Raw genomic sequence first — 19,973 nt, forward strand, 5'->3', positions numbered from 1 at the left:
AGAGAGGAAGGATGTTCACATGTTGAACAGAGAAGAAACAAAAGAGAAAGGATGTTCAGATGTTGAATAGCAAAGAAACAAAACTAATAAAAAGAAGTGTGTACCTACAGTATATTTTTTATAACCCCTCAATTTCAGGAAGAGTATGAATTTGCCTAAATACTAGAACAATCCAAACTCAATGATACCAGGCCCTGTGTCACTGCATTCCACATTTTATTACCTCTCCTGTCAACAGTAAATACCTAAGGTCCATTTCAATTCCATTGGCATGAACATGCTCTCACATCTTAAAAACAGATGTGAAAGTAATTTTCATTATTGGGCTGTTTTAATATCACCTATTGATTGATGCTTTGTCTACAACTCAGACGAATAAAGGGTGCTGCTTCTCCTGACAGTTGTTTCTGCAGAGTTTATAGTGTTAGCCATGAGAATGTTTGATTTTGATTTAGCTGACATCTCAAAACACCCATTGGGCCTATTTGGCTTTATCAACCTCCAAAAGAAATATTATTTTCACAACTCTGTTTACTTTGGTGCATAATAAAGCATCATTCCAGTTGAAAATAGTAATCTTATTACTTGTTTTGTTATTAAAAATATTTATCAAATGCAATAAATATTAGGGAATAGTTACTGAGTACTTGCCACGTTGCCACATGCTTGGCACCATTTTGAGTTCTTTATATGCACTAAGTTGTTTTTTGGCACAACCCCAGCAGTTCAGTACTAATGTTATCCCCATTTTCATATAAGGCAAATGAGAAAGAGTAGGATTAAGCAATTTTGACAAAGTGAGGCAGCTAGTAGGTAGGTGGTAGAGCTAGGATTTTATTCTAGGCAGTAGCTTTGCACTAGACATCCTAACCATAATGTGACCAACCATCCCAGTGTTGCCAGGACTGAGAGGCTTCCCAGGATACAGGACTTTCAGTGTTAAAACTGGGATAGTCCCAGGCTATTCTTACACACCAAGATGATTGGTCACACTGCAACTCCCATGCTGTTCTACAAAAGAAATTTGTCTTCCTTCCCCTTCAAGGGCATTATAATATATCAAGCTGATGGCTGATACCCATAGGTCCAAACAGTGGACCAATGTGGCTGGACAGGGGCATGAGGGTCTCCGGTGTCTCTATTCCACTTTCATCATTCCAGAGTGTCCATCACTTAAGGTCATCACTTAACATCTCCTTTTAGGAGACAAAGCCCACTCTGAAAAGCTTTGCTGTTCTGGAGATACCCCTGGACTTCCCCAAATATTCCAGTACAAACTAGGGCAAGAGATTCCAAGAATTTGATTCAGTACAAACTGCTCCAGTGTTTTTCTTCAGAAGTACATGAAACTCTTAACAAAAATGTCACTGGTGAGTTTCGAGTTAGGAGTTATAATGGGATAACAGAACAAGGAACTGAAGAGGAGGAGAGCAAGGAAAGAAAGCTAGAACAAAAAGATTTAGTGGTGCGTTAAGTTACTCAGCAGTTTAATACTGAAGAAGAGAGCACACACGGTGTTCCTCACAGACCTCATTTTACAGCTGCACAGAGGGGAATGTGCCAGGGGATTGGAAGTACCCATCTGCAGACCAAGGTGGTGTCAATAATTCTCACCTCTAAGCCTTAGGAAGGAACAACCTTCAACCTCTTAATGTGAAACTGTGAGAAGTTTCTTCTTGATTGAGATCCTTCTATTAACTGAGCTACCTAAATACCGAACTTTATTTTTTTTGTTTTAAAAAAAGAAATATTTAATTTTCTATAAAAATCCTTGAGTTGCCCTGAGTGTAAAAGTTAACCTGTGTTTCACAAATATTTGGGGTTTTTTTGTTGTTCTTTTCTTTCTCCAAATTTTTATTTAAATTCTAGTTAGTGAACATACAGTGCAATATTGGTTTCGGGAGCATAATTCAGTGATTCATCACTTACATACAACACCCAGTGCTCATCATAACAGGTGCCCTCCCAATACCCATCACCCATCTAACCCATCCCCCACCCATCTTCCTCTATCAACCCTCATTTTGTTCTCTATATTTAAGAGTCTTTCATGGTTTGTTTCCCCTGTCTTCCCCCCTCCCCATATGTTCATCTGTTTTGTTTTTAAAATTCCACATATGAGTGAAATTAAATGGTATTTGTCTTTCTCTGATTGACTTATTTTGCTTAGCATAATACACTCTAGTTCCATCCACATTGTTGTAAATGGCAAAGTTCCATTCTTTTTGATGGCTGAGTAATATTCCATTATGTATGTACATATGTGTGTGTATATATATATATAAGTATATATACACACACACACATATGAATGGATAAGGAAGGTGTGGTGTGCACACACACAAATATACACCACACCTTCTTTATCCATTCATCAGTTGATGGACATTTGGGCTCTCTCCATAGCTTGGCTGTCGTTGATAATGCTGCTATAAACATTAGGGTGCATGTCCCTTTGAACCTGTTAAATAGTGTAATTTAAAATAGAGGCTCCTTGACTAATCTTTTCTGTCCCCTCTCTCATCTCCATAGACAATCCCTTTAACTATTTACCTGTTTCCTGTAGTGGTTAATTCTCTAAAGGCTATTATCTCTAAATAACCTTATGCAGCCAATTCTAGATTTTTCAATTTTTATGCTATCTATTGACTTCCTACTCTGTTGAGATATGTCTGTTTGTTGGTTAATATGAAGAAAATGTAGGACCTCAGAGGTCCCTGGATAACACCTTGAGAACCACTGTGGTTGATCTTTGATAATTTCTCCTTTTCAATTTTACTATTCTCTTTTTTTTTTTTATTTTTTTTATTTTAATTTTTTTTTTCCAACGTTTATTTATTTTTGGGACAGAGAGAGACAGAGCATGAACGGGGAGGGGCAGAGAGAGAGGGAGACACAGAATCGGAAACAGGCTCCAGCCTCTGAGCCATCAGCCCAGAGCCTGACGCGGGGCTCGAACTCACGGACCGCGAGATCGTGACCTGGCTGAAGTCGGACGCTCAACCGACTGCGCCACCCAGGCGCCCCTACTATTCTCTCTTTAAGGAATTTCATTAGTTATCTGTTGGAGGTCATATATTGATATTCCATAACTAAATATTCCCCCTCTATTTTATCATTCTTAATCTTTTTACAATGCTTTCTAGAACATTTTTTCAATTTGAATTTCTACTGATCCATAGATTTTTGTGCATGTGGCAAAAATTTTCAAACAGGTCTTTCTTGTTTCCAGATAATTATTAGCATACTATTTCTTCTCTTTTTCTTTTTCTTTATTTTTTAATATGAAATTTATTGTCAAATTGGTTTCCATACAACACCCAGTGCTCATCCCAACAGGTGCCCTCCTCAATGCCCATCACCCCCTTTCCACTCCCTGCCACCCACCATCAACCCTCAGTTTATTCTCAGTTTTTAAGAGTCTCTTATGCTTTGGCTCCCTCCCTAACTTTTTTTTTCCTTCCCCTCCCCCATGGTCTTCTGTTAAGTTTCTCAGGATCCACATAAGAGTGAAAACATATGGTATCTGTCTTTCTCTGTATGGCTTATTTCACTTAGCATCACACTCTCCAGTTCCATCCACGTTGCTACAAAAGGACATATTTCATTCTTTCTCATTGCCAAGTAGTATCCCATTGTATATATAAACCACAATTTCTTTACATTCATCAGTCGGTGGACATTTAGGCTCTTTCCATAATTTGGCTATTGTTGAAAGTGCTGCTATAAACATTGGGGCACAAGTGCCCCTATGCATCAGCACTCCTGTATCCCTTGGGTAAATTCCTAGCAGTGCTATTGCTGGGTCATAGGGTAGATCTATTTTTAATTTTTTGAGGAACTCCACACTGTTTTCCAGAGCAGCTGCACCAATTTGCATTCCCACCAACAGTGCAAGAGGGTTCCCGTTTCTCCACATCCTCTCCAGCATCTGTAATCTTCTGATTAGTTCATTTCAGCTACTCTGATGGGCATCAGGTGGTATCTGAGTGTGGTTTTGATTTGTAGTTCCCTGATGAGGAGCGACATTGAGCATCTTTTCATGTGCCTGTTGGCCATCTGGATGTCTTCTTTAGAGAAGTGTCTATTCATGTTTTCTTCCCATTTCTTCACTGGATTATTTGTTTTTCAGGTGTGGAGTTTGGTGAGTTCTTTAGAGATTTTGGATACTAGCCCTTTGTCTGATATGCCATTTGCAAATATCTTTTCCCATTTTGTCGGTTGCCTGTTAGTTTTGTTGTTTCCTTTGCAGTGCAGAAGATTTTTTATCTTCATGAGGTCCCAATAGTTCATTTTTGCTTTTAATTCCCTTGCCTTTGGAGATGTGTCGAGTAAGAAATTGCTGCAGCTGAGGTCAAAGAGGTTTTTCCTTGCTTTCTCCTTTGGAGTTTTGATGGTTTCCTGTCTCACATTCAGGTCCTTTATTCATTTGAGTTTATTTTTGTGAATGGTGTAAGAAAATGGTCTAGTTTCATCCTTTTGCCTGTTGCTGTACAGTTCTCCCAGCACCATTTGTTAATGAGACTGTCTTTTTTCCATTGGATATCTTTCCTGCTTTGTCAAAGATTAGTTGGCCATACTTTTGTGGGTCCAATTCTGGAGTCTCTATTCTATTCCATTGGTCTATGTGTCTGTTTTTGTGCCAATACCATGCTGTCTTGATGATTATAGCTTTGTAGTAGAGGCTAAAGTCTGGGATTGTGATGCCTCCCGCTTTGGTCTTCTTCAATATTACTTTGGCTATTCGGGGTCTTTTGTGGTTGTATACAAATTTTAGGATTGCTTGTTCTAGCTTCGAGAAGAATGCTGGTGCAATTTGATTGGGATTGCATTGAATGTGTAGAGAGCTTTGGGTAATATTGACATTTTAACAATATTTATTCTTCCAATCCACGAGCATGGAATGTTTTTCCATTTCTTTATATCTTCTTCAATTTCCTTCACAAGTTTTCTATAGTTTTCAGCATACAGATCTTTTACATCTTTGGTTAGGTTTATTCCTAGGTATTTTATGATTTCTGGTGCAATTGTGAATGGGGTCAGTTTCTTTATTTGTCTTTCTGTTGCTTCATTATTAGCGTATAAGAATGCAACTGATTTCTGTACATTGATTTTGTATCCTGCAACTTTGCTGAATTCATGGATCAGTTCTAGCAGACTTTTGGTGGAGTCTACCGGGTTTTCCATGCATAATATCATGTCATCTGCAAAAAGTGAAAGCTTGACTTCATCTTTGCCAATTTGATGCCTTTGGTTTCCTTTTGTTGTCTGATTGCTGATGCTAGAACTTCCAACACTATGTTAAAACAGTGGTGAGAGTGGACATCCCTGTTGTGTTCCTGATCTCAGGGGGAAAGCTCTCAGTTTTACCCCATTAAGGATGATATTAGCTGTGGGCTTTTCATAAATTGGCTTTTATGATGTTTAAGTATGTTCCGTCTATTCCGATTTTCTCGAGGTTTTTTATTAAGAAAACATGCTGAATTTTGTCAAATGCTTTTTCTGCATTGATTGACAGGATCATATGGTTCTTATCTTTTTCTTTTATTAATGTGATGTATCACATTGATCGATTTGTGAATGTTGAACCAGCCCTACAGCCCAGGAATGAATCCCACTTGATCATGGTGGGATCAATAATTCTTTTTGATCAATAATTCTTTTTATATGCTGTTGAATTCTATTTGATAGAATCTTGTTGAGAATTTTTGTATCCATATTCATCAGGGATATTGGCCTGTAGTTCTTTTTTTTTTTTTGCCGGGTCTCTGGCTTGGGAATCAAAGTAATGCTGGCTTCATAGAATGAGTCTGAATGTTTTCTTTCCCTTTCTATTTTTTGGAACAGCTTGAGAAGGATAGGTATTATCTCTGCTTTAAATGTGTGGTAGAATTCTCCAGGGAAGCCATCTGGTCCTGGACTCTTATTTGTTTGGAGATTTTTGAGAACTGATTCAATTTCTTCACTGGTTATGGGTCTGTTCAACTTTTCTATTTCTTCCTATTTGAGTTTTGGGAGTGGGTGGATGCTTAGGAATTTGTCCATTTCTTCCAGGTTTTCCAATTTGTTGGCATATAATTTTTCATAGTATTCCCTGATAATTGCTTGTATTTCTGAGGATTGGTTGTAATAATTCCATTTTCATTCATGATTTTATCTATTTGGGTCCTCTCCCTTTTCTTTTTGAGAAGCCTGGCTAGAGGTTTATCAATTTTGTTTATTTTTTCAAAAAACCAACTCTTGGTTTCATTGATCTGCTCTACATTTTTTTTACATTCTATATTGTTTATTCCTGCTCTGATCTTTATTATTTCCCTTCTTCTGCTGGGTTTGGGATGTCTTTGCTGTTCTGCTTCTATTTCCTTTAGGTGTGCTGTTAGATTTTGTATTTGGGGTTTTTCTTGTTTCTTGACATAGGTCTGGATTGCAATGTATTTTCCTCTCAGGACTGCCTTTGCTGCATCCCAAAGCATTTGGATTGTTATATTTTCATTTTCATTTTTTTCCATATATTTTTTAATTTCTTCTCTAATTGCCTGGTTGACCCATTCATTCAAAGAGTAGGGTGCTCTTTAACCTCATGTTTTTGGAGGTTTTCTAGACTTTTTCCTGTGGTTGATTTCAAGTTTCATAGCATCGTGGTCTGAAAGTGTGCTTGGTATGATCTCAATTCTTTTATACTTATGAAGGGCTGTTTTGTGACCCAGTATGTGATCTATCTTGGAGAATGTTCCATGTGCACTTGAGAATAAAGTATATTCTGTTGCTTTGGGATACAGAGTTCTAAATATATCTGTCAAGTCCATCTGGTCCAGTGTATCATTCAGGGCCCTTATTTCTTTATTGATCCTGTGTCTAGATGATCTATCCATTGTTGTAAGTGGGGTATTAAAGTCCCCTGCAATTGCCACATTCTTATCAATAAGGTTGCTTATGTTTGTGATTGTTTTATATATTTGGGGGTTCCCATATTCAGCGAATAGACATTTATAATTGTTAGCTCTTCCTGATGGATAGACCCTGTAATTATTATATAATTCCCTTCTTCAGCTCTTGTTATAGCCTTTAATTTAAAGTATAGGTTGTCTGATATAAGTATGGCTACTCCAGCTTTATTTTGAGTTCCAGTAGCATGCTAAATAGCTCTCCATCCCCTCACTGTCAAGCTGAAGGTGTCCTCAAGTCTAAAATGAGTCTCTTGTAGACAGCAAATAGATGGGTCTTGTTTTTTTAAATCCATTCTGATACCCTATGTCTTTTGGTTGGAGCATTTAGTCCATTTACATTCAGTGCTATTATTGAAAGATACGGGTTTAGAGTTGTGATGTCTGTAGGTTTCATGCTTGTAGTGATGTCTCTGGTACTTTGTGGTCCTTGCAACATTTCACTCACAGAATCCCCCTTAGGATCTCTTGTAGGGCTGGTTTAGTCTTGATGAATTCCTTCAGTTTTTCTTTGTTTGGGAAAACCTTTATCTCTCCTTCTATTCTGAATGACAGACTTGCTGGATAAAGAATTCTCGGCTGCATATTTTTTCTGTTCATCACATTGAAGATTTCCTGCCATTCCTTTCTGGCCTGCCAAGTTTCAGTAGATAGGTCTGCTACTATTCTTATGTCTACCTTTGTCAGTTAAAGCCTGTTTATCCCAAGCTGCTTTCAGAATTTTCTCTTTATCCTCGTATTTTGACAGTTTCACTATGATATGTCATGTAGAAGATCGATTCAAGTTACGTCTGAAGGGAGTTCTTTGTGCCTCTTGGATTTCAATGCCTTTTTCTTTCCCCAGGTCAGTGAAGTTCTCAGCTATGATTTGTTCAAGTACACCTTCAGCCCCTTTCTCTCTCTCTTCCTCTTCTGGAATTCCTATTATATATATATTGTTCCATTTAATTGCATCACTTAGTTCTCTAATTCTCCCCTCATACTCCTGGATTTTTTTTTAGCTTTTTCTCAGCTTCCTCTTTTTCCATAATTTTATCTTCTAATTCACCTATTCTTGCCTCTACCTCTTCAATCCGTGATTTGGCCACCTCCATTTAATTTTGCACCTCATTTATAGCATTATTTAGCTCCTCATGACTATTTCTTAGTCCCTTGATCTCTGTAGCAATAGATTCTCTGCTGACCTCTATGCTTTTTTCAAGCCCAGCGCTTAATTTTATAACTATTTTTCTAAATTCTTGTTCCATTATATTGCTTAAATAATTTTTGATCAATTCGTTAGCTGTTGCTACTTCCCGGAGTTTCTTTTGAGGAGAATTCTTCCGTTTCGCCATTTTGGATAGTCCCTGGAGTGGTGCAGAACTGCAGGGCACTTCCCCTGTGCTGTCTTGAATAACTTGCATTGGTGGGTGGGGCCACAGTCAGACCCGATGTCTGTCCCCAGCCCACCACTGGCACCACAGTCAGACTGGTGTGTACCTTATCTTCCCCTCTCCCAGGGGCAGGACTCACTGTGGAGTGGTGTGGCCCCTGTCCGGGCTACCTGCACACTGACAGGCTTGTGGTGCTGCTTCGATGGGATCTGGCCAAAGGCTTATTAGCCAGGGTGGATCCACAAGGTGCACAGGGGCAGGAGGGGCAGGCTTAGCTCCCTTTGCTGAAGGTGGTCCCCTGCAGGAGGGGCCCTGCAGCACCAGGAGGGAGGCAGACCTGTCAGAGGGATGGATCCACAGAAGCACAGCATTGAGGGTTTTTGCGGGGCAAGCAAGTTCAGTGACAGGAACCATTCCCTTTGGAATTTCAGTTGGGGGATGGGAGAGGAAGATGGCGATGGCCAGCACCTTTGTTCCCCGTCAAGCTGAGCTCTGTCCTCCAGGGTTCAACAAATCTCCCTCCCGGTGGTCTCTCGCCCTCCCGCTCTCCAAGCAGAGCTGTTGACTTATAACATTCCAGATGTTAAGTCCTGCTGGCTGTCAGAACTCACTCCATCTGTCCCCTCCACTTTTGCAAGCCAGACTTGGGGGCTCTGCCTTGCCGGGTGGGCTGGCTGCCCCTTCACCACCCGGCTCCCTCCCGCCAGTCTGTGTAGCGCATGCCACCTCTCTGCCCTTCCTACCCTCTTCCGTGGGCCTCTTGTCTTGGCTCCAGAGAGTCCATTCTGCTAGTCTTCTGGCAGTTTTCTGGGTTATTTAGGCAGATGTGGGTGGAATCTAAGCGATCAGCAGGACACGGTGAGCCCAGCGTCCTCCTACGCCGCCATCTTCCCAGGTCTCTAATTGCTCTGCCCCTCTCTTTCTTTATTTTTAATGGATGAAAATTTCTGGTGAAATGTTCTAAGGATACCATTGAGAATTTTTAAAAAATTATTTTCTAGTCCTTGTATTATTTCTATTATTTTCTATTTGTGTATTTGTATTTACACAACTCTGTTTACTTTGGTGTACAATAAAACATCTTTCCAATTGAAAATAGTAATATTATTACTGGTTTTGTTATTAAAATACTTACCAAATGCAATAAATATTGGGAAATATTTATTGAGTGCTTGCCACATTGATGACATTCAATAGTCATCTGTTTTTTTCGACTGAGGCAACAGAAAGCTGATTGGGAGTCCTGGATATGTGGGTGGGACTTGTCAATTATCAGACATTTGTCCAGTCATCTCACCACAGACACTTAAATGCCTGAATGGGGTGGGCCTTATTTGGAGGGCATTGTTATCTTTATAGAAGAGTGCTACACTCCTGGCCTGGAGAGGAAGTAATGTACGTGGGAAGTCCAAACCCTGAGACAGTCCAGAGATCTGTGGGGATGGTCAGCAACATTTCTGGCTGTATTTTGATTATATGCTACCTAGTGGTATCTCTCTCCTCCTTCAGTCAGTTCCTATTCCTCCACTTGCTTCCTATTTTCTTGAAATTTCTCTACATCCATGTTGGCAGGTATTCTTACTCCATCATTTTTACTGTAAATGCATGTTCTCAGACTGACATCTATAAGCAGAACAATGCTCTCTTTTACTTTTTTATTTACAATTGCTGTGATAATACTTTGCATTTACTTGTCTTCAAAACACCTTCCCATTTGTTATTTTACTTTATCCCTATAATGCTCTCCAGAAGAAAGTGCAAACCATAGCTATTTTCATATCTAATCTCTGGATGATAAAATAAAATGAAAGAAAAGTATCTTTTTTTTTTCAATTTGAGACATTATTTTATCAAACTCTCTTTTTTAACATATTTATTCTTTATTTTGATTCCAGTATAATTAACATACAGTGTTACATTAGTTCAAGGTGTACAATATAGTGATTCAATAATTCTATACATTGTTCAGTGCTCATCTCGATAAGTGCACTCTTATTCCCCATCATGTGCTTCACCCATTCCCCCACTCACTTCCCTATGGTGTTTGTTTGTTCTCTATATTTAAGGGTCTGTTTTTAGGTTTGTCTCTTTTTTTCTTTGTTTTGTTTCTTAAATTCCACATATGAGTGAAATCATATACTAGTTTTCTTTCTCTGACTTATTTCACTTGATAGTATACCCTCTAGATCCATCCATGTTGGATATGGCAAGATTTCATTCTTTTTATGGCTGAGTAATATTGTGTGTGTGTGTGTGTGTGTGTGTGTGTGTGTGTGTACATATCACATCTTCCTTATTCACTCATCTATTGATGGACACTTGGGGTGCTTCCATAATTTGGCTATTGTAAATAATGTTTAAATAAACATAGAGGTACATATATCCTTTCAAATTGTTGTTTTTGTATTCTTCGAGTAAATACCCAGTAGTGCAATGTACTGGATCATAGGGTAATTCTATTTTTAATTTTTTGAGCAACCTCCATGCCATTTTCCACAGTGGCTGCACCAGTTTGCATTCCCGCCAACAGTGCCCCAGAGTTCTTTTTTCTCTACATCATCACCAACACTTATTGTTTCTTGCGTTTTAGATTTTGGCCATTCTCACAGGTGTGAAGTGATGTCTCATTGTAGTCTTGATTTGCATTTTCCTGATGATGATGTTGAGCACATTTTCATGTGTCTATTGACCATCTGGATGTCTTCCTTAGAGAAATGTCTGTTCATGTCTTCTGCCCATTTTTAAATTTGATTAGTTGGTTTGGGGGTATGGAGTTATAGAAGTCCTTTATATTTTTTGGATACTAACCCTTTATCAGATATGTCATTTGCAAATACCTTCTCCCATTCGGTAGGTTGGCTTTTTTGTTTTGTTGTTTCCTTTGCCATGCAGAAGCTTTTTATTTTGATGTAGTCCCAACAGTTTATTTTTGGTTTTGTTTCTCTTGCCACATGGGACATATCTAGAAAAATGTCCTTTAGCTGATGTGAGAAACATTACTTCTTGTCCTCTCTTCTAGGATTTTTATGGTTTCAGGTCTAACATTTAGGACTTTAATCCATTTTGGTTTATTTTTGGGTATGGTTTAAGAAAGTGGTCCAGTTTCATTCTTGTTCATGTAACTGTCCAGTTTTCACAACAGCATTTGTAAAAGACCATCTTTTTTCCATTGCATATTCTTGTCTCTTTTGTCAAAATTCAATTGACCATATAAGAGTGGGTTTATTTCTGGGTTCTCTCTTCTGTTCCACTGATCTATGTGTCTATTTTTGTGCCAGTACTGTTTTGATTACTACAGCTTTGTAGTATATTTTGAAATCTGGATACTTCTAGTTTTGTTCTACTTTTTCAAGACTGCTGTAGCTATTTGGGGTCTTTTGTGTTTCCACACAAATTTTTGGATTATTTGTCCTAGTTCTGTACAAAAAAAAAAGCTATTGGTATTTTGATAGGGATTCCATTGAATTTGCAGATTTCTTTGGGTAGAATCGACATTTTAACAGTATTTATTCTTCCAATCCATGAGCATGGAACATCTTCCATTTATTTGTGTCATCTGCAGTTTCTTTCATCAACATTTATAGTTTCAAAGGACAAGTCTTTCACGTCCCTGGTTAAATTTATTCCTGGGTATTTTATTATTTTTGGTAAAATTGCAAATAGGACTATTTTTTTTAATTTATCTTTCTGCTACTTCATTATTAGTATATAAAAATGCAATGGATTTCTGTATATTGATTTTATATCCTGTGACCTGATTTATTGAATTTAGTAATAAATAAATTCATTTATTTATTTTTTTGGTGGAGTTTTTAGGGTTTTCTGTACACAGTATCATGGTGCCTTCTTCCTTACCAATTTCAAAAGATCATCCTGAATTAGCTCAAAATGAAACAATCATTTAATTTGCTCATAAATCTTCAATTTCAGCAGAACTTAGTAAAGGCAACTCATCTTTTCTGCATGCAGTGTTAGCTGGGACAGCTCAACTAAAGCTCAAGGGTCTTGTTCCAAGTTGGTGTACTCACATGACTGGCAAGTTGGTACTAGCTATTGGTTCCTGTCCAGTGGGGGACTTGTGCTTCCTCATAGCATGGTGGTTGGGTTTCAGAGAAAGAGACGGGTAGTGCAAGCTACCAAACCATCACAACATATAGGCTGGAGTCTGTTGGTCAGAAAGTTACAGACATTGGACTCAAGGGAAAGTGCACCTGTTCATGGGAGGAGTGCTGGATAATTCTGGGGACATGTTTTGAAACCACAAGTGTGGTGATGTTTGAATTAGCATTTTTCTTATTATGAGTGCAGCTGAACATCTTTTTACAAATCTAAAGGTTATATTCAGCATATATATATATATATATATATATATATATATATATATATGCTGAAATGTCTGTACATACCCTCTGCCTATTTTCTTCATATTTGTTTAGCATTTTCTTATTTTTTTCAAGGATATTTTTATATAAGAGAAGGGTGAGCCTTTCCTTTGTAATATGAATTATAAGCAATATTTCCTAGTTTTTATTTGTTCATAATATTTTTGCCTCGTGCAGAAGTTATTTTTTTAATGTGGTTGAATTTTACACTCTTTTGTTTTATGGCTTAAGGATTTGAGTCTATAATTAGAAAGGACTTTCCTTCTTTATAGGAGTTTACTCAAGGTTTTATATATTATTTTTATTGTTTTATTTCTTGCATTTAAACACTGACTCATTTGGAGTAATTTACCTTGATATATGCATGAGGTATGTTTATTTTTCAAAATGAACTAGAGAATTACCCTGTCTTACCCTTTCATTAAAAAAATACCTAAAAAACTAAAGACAACAAAAGGAAGCAGTTGGCATTTTTATTTGGATCATAGTAAAGAAACGACACTGGTGATAAAAATGTCTATCAAAGAACATGGTATATTTTCTCAGGTATTCATGTATTATTTTGGGCCTTCAGGAGTATTTAAAATGTTTTCACATACAGATTTTTCATATTGCTTTTTAATTGTTCTTATTTATTTTTAATTTTATTTATTTGAGACAGAGAGAGAGAGAGAGAAAGCACACAAGCAGGGGCGAAAAGGGAGAGAGAGAAAGAATCTTAAGCAGGCATCATGCTCAGTGTGCATCCTGACAGAGGGCTGGATCCCATGACCCAGGAATCATGACCTGAGCTGAAATGAAGAGTTGGACGCTCAACGAGCCACCCAGGGGCTTCTAATTTCTCTTATTTATTATTTTTATTGCATTGCAGTGGAATCTGTTTTTTTATCTCCTCTTGTAGTGTACCTAAAGCTCTGATTTATCATTATTTTGTGCCCCACTATGTCACTAAATTTTCTTTTGTTTGAAGTAATTTTACAGTTTAATTATATTGCAATGTTTAAGTATGAAATAATATTTTCAGTTATGATAATCTCAACTCCTTTTAATATCGAACCTCTAATTTCTTTTTATTTTCTTAAAAGCTTAATCGCTCCTATTTTAATTTTTTTTTTTCAACGTTTTATTTATTTTTGGGACAGAGAGAGACAGAGCATGAACGGGGGAGGGGCAGAGAGAGAGGGAGACACAGAATCGGAAACAGGCTCCAGGCTCTGAGCCATCAGCCCAGAGCCTGACGCGGGGCTCGAACTCACGGACCGCGAGATCGTGACCTGGCTGAAGTCGGACGCTTAACCGACTGCGCCACCCAGGCGCCCCGTAATCGCTCCTATTTTAGCCCAATGTTACACCTTAATGTGACAGTGGGCATTATTTAATTTTTCCTGGTGCCAATGGAATGCTTCTTGAGTTTTCCCACAAAATATGATACTAACTCCGTGCTTCTTTCCAGGATTAATCATGATGATCATATGCGATTTCTCCTTGGAACTATCAAATGATGACTTAATGGTTTATAATATTGAATGTTATACTTGCTTCATAAAATGCACTTAGGGACCTCCTCTTTTTCCTATGATCTAAAACAATTTAAATAACATTGGAATTCTATGTCCTCTAAAGGTTTGATAGAATTCTCTGGGAAAACATTTGAAAGAACGAAAGAAACTTGTGTACGTTTTCCATTTCTTCTTTGGAATATCTATCTGCTTAGATATATTTTTTTAATCTTTTGGATGAATTTTGGTAAATTATATTTTTCAAAATATATTTTATCCAGGTTTTCAAAGTTATTTGCATAAAAACTTTAATGATTCTTTTTATTTCTTCTTATACTGTGGCTGTATCTTAATATTTGTGGTCTGAGGATTTTATAAGCTCATTTCCATGACCTGAAAGGTTAAAGTATTTCTATTTCTAGTTTTCGAAAAAAAAAAATTTCCATTAAAATACTATTCTCCTGGGCTTTATTTAATTCTTCTCACAACATTCTGCATGAAAGATTTATCCAGATAATAATTCTATCCTCTTATGAATATTAAAGTCTACTTTAACTGGGTTTAAATGAAATTCTTTCCTAGAAGGGCATCTTGGTGATTATGTACTGAGTATTTTAACTGTTCAAATAAGGTCACAAGCTCTTCATAATCCTTCTTGAGAGTGCATAAGACATAGCTCATGCTATAAACAATACTTTAAGAAAGTTTAAAGGATTTGATTTAACCTGAAGGAATACCAATAGAGTCCATTAAACATTTCATGAAACTTGAGATTTCATATTAATAACTTAGATTTGTAATTCCCAGTGTTTAGCTCATATACTTCAATAAACATATTCTTTTTTTTTTCCCACTAGACTTATATTTCTTAAGTTTATTTATTTTGAGAGAGAGAGAGAGAGAGAGAGAGAGAGAGAGAGAGAGAGAGAGACAGAATTTCAAGACTGCCAGCAGGGAGTCTGATGGGGCTCAAACTCAGGAACTTTGAGATCATGACCTGAGCTGAAATCAAGAGTTAAACACTTAACCAAACAGAGCCACCCAGGCGCCCCTAAGCTTTTATTTCTTAGGGGACAATATTAATATTTACTTGAAGTATTTATTTTCATTTATATAGGGAAGAGAGAATATGTCTCCCTACTTTAACAACACAGAGACAGCATGAGTTACTACTTTCTTCTCCAGTCTTGTAACACTTGTCTACTTGTTTAAAAAAAAATGTAGCAACTGAGTGCTCCATTCTCAGCACACAAACTAAAATTGGAATGATACAGAGAAGATTAGTATGGCCCTTGTGTAAGGATGAGGTGCAAAAAAATGTAGCAGTTGAGAAAAACAGGGCACTGAGAAGTTTTCTGTCTTTCTCTGGGATACAGTTAATGACTGAGCTGAGTTTAGAGCCAGAGTCCGCGTTTCTCAACTTCCCTCTCAGATCTTACAGTTTAGCAGTGGAGACATGTATGTGAGGTGAATCTAAGGAAATGATAATGAAAACCTGAACAGGGCATGGGAGGCTGAGCAAGGTTTGCAGGAGAATGGAACACTGACTCCCCACAAGAGCAAAGACCCAAGGGGCAGAGAACCCCAGGAGCAAACACCCAGGACTCATCTGGAAGCTGGATAGCATTATGCTAAGTAAAATAAGCCAGACAGAGACAGGCGAGCACTGCATGATCTCACTTACATGTGGAATCTAAAATAGTCAAATTCGCGGAAGCAGACAGTAGAATGGCTGTTGCCAGGGGTGAAAGAAATGAGGAGCACAAAGTTTCAAAGGGTACAAAGTTTCAGTTATGCAAGATGAAAGACCACTTGAGATAAAATGTACAGCATAGTGACCATAGTTAATACTGTACTATATATCCAAAATTTGCTAAGATGGTACATCTTGAATTAAGTCACCGCCCCCCCCCCCACACACACACAGAATGGTTACTACGTAGAGGTGATTGATGAGTTATTTAGCTTGATTGTGGTGATCTTTTCACACTGTATACATATATCAAAACATCAAGGAGTGCCAGGCTGGCTCAGCTCTTGATCTCGGAGTTGTGTGGTTCAAGCCCCATGTTGAGGGTAGAGCTTACTTAAAAAAGAACAAGTTGTACACCTTAATTATTTTTAATTTTTATATGTCAAAGATAGCTCAATAAAGTTTAAAAAGAAAGAAATTAGATAGCAGAGATATGGCTGGAGTAGAGGTATATGCCTGGAGGAGGAAGAAAAAAATGAAGAAAAGAGATGGGGGAGAGATCATGAGAGTTTTTAATCCACAGTGAAGAAATGGAAAATTTTCTCCATGTGGCAGGAAGCATTAGACACATCCCTCTCAAGGGATGAGCTAGAGGTCTGGGTTTCAGGGGGTAGAAGGAAACTAACTATATACACTTTATAATGCTTGAAGTTTTTATCATGTGCATTGAGTATTTTTAAGAGAGAAAAAAATTCAAGCAAAAATTAGTCATTAAAACCAATACAACAAAGAAGGATTTATCTAAGCAGGCAACCCCCACAAAGGAAAAAGGAAGAATCATGTGTTTATCAGTGAGGGCAAACTTCAGTTAAAAGTTTCATGTATTTTTCAACTTAAAGAGGCTGCTCTCCATGTGGTTCAAAGAAGCAATTCAAGTCTGAGACCTTCTGGGCTATTTCCTCTTTTGTGTAAGGCACAAAGAAAGAAACAAGTTAGCTCAGGGTGAAACATCTCTGAGACGTGAAACAATCAATATGATTTGATAATTCCCTATTAGGCAATAATTCATGCTCCAGAAAGAGGGAGGGAGGGGGAAAAGGGGAGGGAGAGGGAGAGGGAGAGGGACAGAGGGAGAGGGAGAGGGACAGAGGGAGAGGGAGAGGGAGAGGGAGACTCAATATCTATGATGCCATATAATCCCATTCATAAATAATAAAGACAAAGACACCTGTTAGAACAGATGCAATGAGGGAGGACAAGTTTAGAGGGGATAATTAATCGAAGTTATCCACCAAGAATGTCAGGTCTCTTGCATTTTTGTGTATAAAGTCAGTGAGTAATCCAGCTAAGAGGGCTTTACCCAAAGTGGCTGGAAAGGTGCTGAGTCCAAGATGCTTATAATGAAACACACATACCCCAAACCTAGCTGATAGTAGAGATTTTGTGATTTTTCATCTATGTGTAATAGACAGACTGGATTTTAATAATGTCTGAGTTCTCACAGGAATTCTGGGACAAAGATATCAAGACAAAGTGAAATAAGCCATCTCCACACATACCTATTGCAAAAACCAATATAACTCAGCTTCTTCCCCTGGATTCAACGGCATGAAGATCGCCCTGTACTTTAGAATTCGTTCAATTGATACCAGTCTTCAATTAAGCAAGAAATTATACTTTAAAAACCAGCTAGCACTCATTTTTGTGTGTTTCTTTTTTTGCCACAGCATTTGCTGTCTTTTAAGTGAGACCACAGGAAAGGAAAGGAAAGGAAAGGAAAGGAAAGGAAAGGAAAGGGAGGGAAGGAAGGAAACAAGGAAGAAAGGAAGGAAGGAAAAAACAGGGAGAGAGAAGGAATGAACAAACCAACCACAGATCCTACAGAAAATTCTTCTGTTCTTCTTATTATTTTTTTGTTTCTTCTTTTATTTTCCAATACTGGTAACATTTGTTAAGAAAGTGGTAATGTATTTTAAAGGCTATTATATCTTAATATCAACTTATAATAATAACTCTTGCATTTCAGTTTAGGAATTTTAAGGTAGATGAATGGCCACAGCAGCAAAATTGACAGAGAAGCCTTTCAAGAGAACCAGGAACTACATCTTTAGTGCACCGGCTTGAGTTTTCTGAACATATTGATAGGGACACAAAGCAATGACAGGAATTAGTATTGCCTTTTCCCACATTTTATGGAAGATGCAAAAGTGATAAAAAGTCAGCAATTTGGGGGGGGTGCCTGGATGGCTTAGTGGGTATAGTGTCAGACTCTTGGTTTAGGCTTAGGTCACAGTCTCATAGTGGTGAGATCAAGCCCCAAGTCAGAGACCATGCTGAGCATGGAGCCTGCTTAAGACTGACTCTCTCTCTCTCTCTCTCTCTCTCTCTCTCTCTTCCTTCCTTCCTTTCCTTCCTTTCCTTCCTCTCTCCTTCTGTCCCTCTTCTCTGCTCATGATCTCTCTTAAAAAATTAAATTTAAAAAGTCAGCAATTATTTTAGCTTCATGGTTAGATTTTCTGTGGTCTGTTAAGTACATCATAGTGATCGTTTTCTTCATCACCCAATTAAAACAAGAAGGAAAATGCTCTCTAACCAACAGAAGAAGACAAAATATTTCTAAAATGTTCCTTTGGAAGAATATATTGAAACCAAGAAGCTAATGGAGAAATAAACGGGACTAAATATTACCTATAATTGTTAGCTATCGATGTCCTGATAGCCAAGTTGGTGAGTTTCCTCATTAGATCTCACACACAAAATTGATATCTTGCCCATCAAACTATGGAAAGCTGAAAGTGTAAGAAGTAAATGATCGGGGAAAGGTTTCTGTTTTGTTTTGCATTTAAATTTAAGTAGTTAGATAGCCATACTTAAATACTGACTGCTCTTTTGAATGCACAAATAAGACACTACTATATTTAAATGTCAATATCACCCTCACCCTCCGAACTCTGTCATTTTTATGAATAAGTCTTTCCCTCATTTTTAGGAGCTTAGGGATTTGCTCCAAGATTCACTTTCATAACTTTTCCCATTTATCAGTAATTTATATTATTTTAAATTATTTGTGAGATTCTGACCAAATCTTATGTTTACAGGTGACTATTATTCAATAATGGCAAAAATTGAAATTTTCCCCCCAAGAAGTTTCTAATTAATTTCATGAGTGTTTCCAGTTCACTGCCCTGGATCTCAGTAACCCATCCATAAAATAAAAAGATTTGGAAGGATAATATTTAAGTATAATTCTGTTCCTCAACTATCATTCTTATATTTATATAGTTTTAATGGACTGTTTTTTCTTTCTAACTTGGTGATCTAATTTAATCAGCACCTGAAGAAAGATTTCAACATTTATGATGTTTCACTATCAAATCTCCTGTAATTATATCCCCATTTTTCATGTTATTTACTTTTGACTGAGATAAAATTGGCATGTAACATTATATTAGCTTCAGATGTACAACATAATTCGATATGTGTGTATACTGCAAAAGGATCACAGTAATGTGTCATTAACATCTATAACCGTATATACTTTTAAAAACTATTTATTTATTTATTTGCCAAGTTAGCTAACACACAGTGTAGTCTTGGCTTCAGGAGTAGGTTCCCATGATTCAGCACTTACATACAACACCCAGTGCTCATCCCAACAAGGGCCCTTCTCGATGCCCATCACCCATTTCCCCCACCCTCCTAACCACCACCCCCATCAATCCCATACTTACTTATTTTTCTTGTGATGAAAACTTTTAAGATCTACTCTCTTAACAACTTTAAAATATACATGGAATATTATTAGCTATAGTCCCACGTTTTAATTTTTTTTTTCAACGTTTTTTATTTATTTTTGGGACAGAGAGAGACAGAGCATGAACGGGGGAGGGGCAGAGAGAGAGGGAGACACAGAATCGGAAACAGGCTCCAGGCTCTGAGCCATCAGCCCAGAGCCTGATGCGGGACTCGAACTCACGGACCGCGAGATCGTGACCTGGCTGAAATCGGACGCTTAACCGACTGCGCCACCCAGGCGCCCCTATAGTCCCACGTTTTAAACGACATTTTCTGTTTCCATCTCT

The 19,973-nt window shown here is 37.7% G+C and overlaps 1 long non-coding RNA gene and 1 other non-coding gene across 2 annotated transcripts in view; one reads left to right on the forward strand and one right to left on the reverse strand.

Moving 5' to 3' along the window:
- Positions 1-19,973, reverse strand: part of LOC121038064 (uncharacterized) — a 259,619-nt gene that overhangs the window by 195,109 nt on the left and 44,537 nt on the right. The window lies entirely within an intron of this gene.
- On the forward strand, positions 15,430-15,535 carry LOC121038366 (U6 spliceosomal RNA). Its single transcript, XR_005794322.1, has one exon. It is a non-coding gene; the product is annotated as a U6 spliceosomal RNA (small nuclear RNA).

Source organism: Herpailurus yagouaroundi, unplaced genomic scaffold (genome assembly GCF_014898765.1).
Source record: "Herpailurus yagouaroundi ecotype Mexico unplaced genomic scaffold, PumYag 165, whole genome shotgun sequence".
Classification (NCBI taxonomy): domain Eukaryota; kingdom Metazoa; phylum Chordata; class Mammalia; order Carnivora; family Felidae; genus Herpailurus; species Herpailurus yagouaroundi.